Here is a 2622-nt window from a genome sequence, read left to right on the forward strand (position 1 = left end):
TCATAGTGATCTTGTCTTGTTTTTGTATGTGCTTAAGTCCCTTCTCATTAAGGTACAGAAAGGCTTGATTATAAAATGAGGTCAAATGTGATCCTGTACTAATGCTCATCTACACTAGGTGGCACACTAGGTGCACACCCATAGCAAAGATTTTTATAACTAACCCAAGATAGTCCAGAGTCTGTCATTTCATAGTAGGCAGAACAAGCAAGGAGGTGGGCAGAGCCAAGCATGAGCTGGTGAGATCCTATTGGCGAGTTCTAGTATTTATTTGCATATTTCCATTAGAGACTGCCTACTCTGAACTGTGCGTGTGCAATAACTAAAAGTTTCAAAACTTTGGCAAAAGGGTAAACTCTACAAAATGCAGTCCACTCTTTGTTCCCGTTTTTAGTTTTAGAACCATAACTGTATGGAGATCAAATGTTTCATCGATGAGAAAATGAGCAGAATGGCGGCAACATTTTTTCCACTGCTGCCCACTGGGCTTCTTCTCATCACCATATTTGGTAGTGCGTGGAAACGACAAACGAATGCTTCACATTTAAACATCCGGGGAAATATCTGTCTCATTGTTCTATCTGTGCCCATAGCCTTGAATCCAGAGTTCCCTAGGCTCTATTCAATGTTGTGGTATGTGATCAGGAGTCCCGACACTTACCAACAGGCCAAGAAAATAGTCGCTAGTGTAAGTCTTGCAGTCTTCACATTTTGCTGCCTTTTTCAAATTTAATCTCAAAAGGGAATAAATGATATATTTTTTTCTACTGATCTGCACAACCTACTGAGGTGGGTTTTCCTGTCTGGTAATATAGTCAGGTGCAGTAAAGAAAGACCTAGCAAAGCTGCAGCTGACTCAAAACAAAGCAGCACGTCTTTAACCGCACAGACACTACTAACATTAACAACATGCATCATAGTCTTTCATGGTTGAGGATACATTGTCTACTTCTCTTCTAAAGAAACATTTGTGTGTTGAAAATGCCTAACCACTTGTATAATCTATTTGCATACACTTCAAACAGACAAACGCACCCCACCAGACACCATACCCAAACCAAAAACAGATTTAATACTTCGCTCAGTTATGTACAGAACCATATCATCTTACTCCGGCAAAAAGCAAGTTTAACTTTTTATTTTTTAAACAGGTACATTTCTTTATCACAGTGCCTCTCTCTCTAAAAATATATTTTAACTACTGTATACACTACCGTTCAAAAGTTTGGGGTCACTTAGAAATGTCCTTGTTTTGAAAGAAAAGCATTTTTTTTGTCCATTTAAAATAACATCAAATTGATCCGAAATGCTGTGTAGACATTGTTAATGTTGTAAATGACCATTGTAGTGGAAACGGCAGATTTTTTTTAATGTAATATCTACATAGGCATCCAGAGGCCCATTATCAGCAACCATCACTCATGTGTTCCAATGGCACATTGTGTTAGCTAATCCAAGTTTATCATTTTAAAAGGCTAATTGAGCATTAGAAAACCCTTTTGCATTTATGTTAGCACAACTGAAAACTGTTGTGTTGATTTAAAGAAGCAATAAAACTGGCCTTCTTTAGATTAGTTGAGTATCTGGAGCATCAGCATTTGTGGGTTAAATTATAGGCTCAAAATGGCCAGAAACAAATAACTTTATTCTGAAACTCGTCAGAGAGGAGTGGGAGGCCCCGGTGTACAACTGAGCAAGAGGACAAGTACATTAGTGTCTAGTTTGAGAAACAGACGCCTCACAACTGGCAGCTTCATTAAATAGTACCCGCAAAACACCAGTCTCAACGTCAACAGTGAAGAGGCGACTCCTGGATGCTGGCGTTCTAGGCAGAGTTGCAAAGAAAAAGACATCTCAGACTGGCCAATAAAAAGAGAAGATTAAGATGGGCAAAAGAACACAGACACTGTACAGAGGAACTCTGCCTAGAAGGCCAGCATCCCAGAGTCGCCTCGTCACTGTTGACGTTGAGACTGGTGTTTTGCAGGTACTATTTAATGAAGCTGCCAGTTGAGGACTTGAGGCGTCTGTTTCTCAAATGTGCTTGTCGGTGACAAGCATATACATAACATGATGCGGCCACCACAATGCTTTTAAAAAAACAGAGGGGTTCATTCTGTTTTGTGTTGTATTGGATGTGACCGAAGCATGTAGTTTTTAATTTTGGCCAATTTCAGCCTGGTGGGGAGGAGTTTTAGCCTCGCTCTACCTCAACAGGTGGTAAATTAGTTAACAGACCAATAAGAAAGACACTTCCAAACCTCTCAGACCACTCCCAGACAGCTGGCAAAATTCTTGCTTGAGAAATTGCTCTTTGCAAAGAAGCATTTTTTTGTTGTTGTTGACCATTTTAATTGAAAAATGTCATTAATCAATGTGTAGACACTCTTGTCCAAAACAGCTAGGGTTAACTTCCTTGCTCAAGGGCACATCAACAGATTTTTCACCTAGTTGGCTCGGCAATATGAACCAGCAACCTATTGGTTATTGGCCCAACGCTCTTAACCACTAGGCTCCCTGCAACCCAGGTTCACCAATCACAATAAGGTACTTCATTTGATATTGAGATAAAAATGGCTACATTGGACCTTTTTAAAGTAACTGAAAGTCTTCCATTTAACA

The sequence above is a fragment of the Oncorhynchus clarkii genome, chromosome 18, assembly GCF_045791955.1.
Source record: "Oncorhynchus clarkii lewisi isolate Uvic-CL-2024 chromosome 18, UVic_Ocla_1.0, whole genome shotgun sequence".
NCBI lineage: Eukaryota > Metazoa > Chordata > Actinopteri > Salmoniformes > Salmonidae > Oncorhynchus > Oncorhynchus clarkii.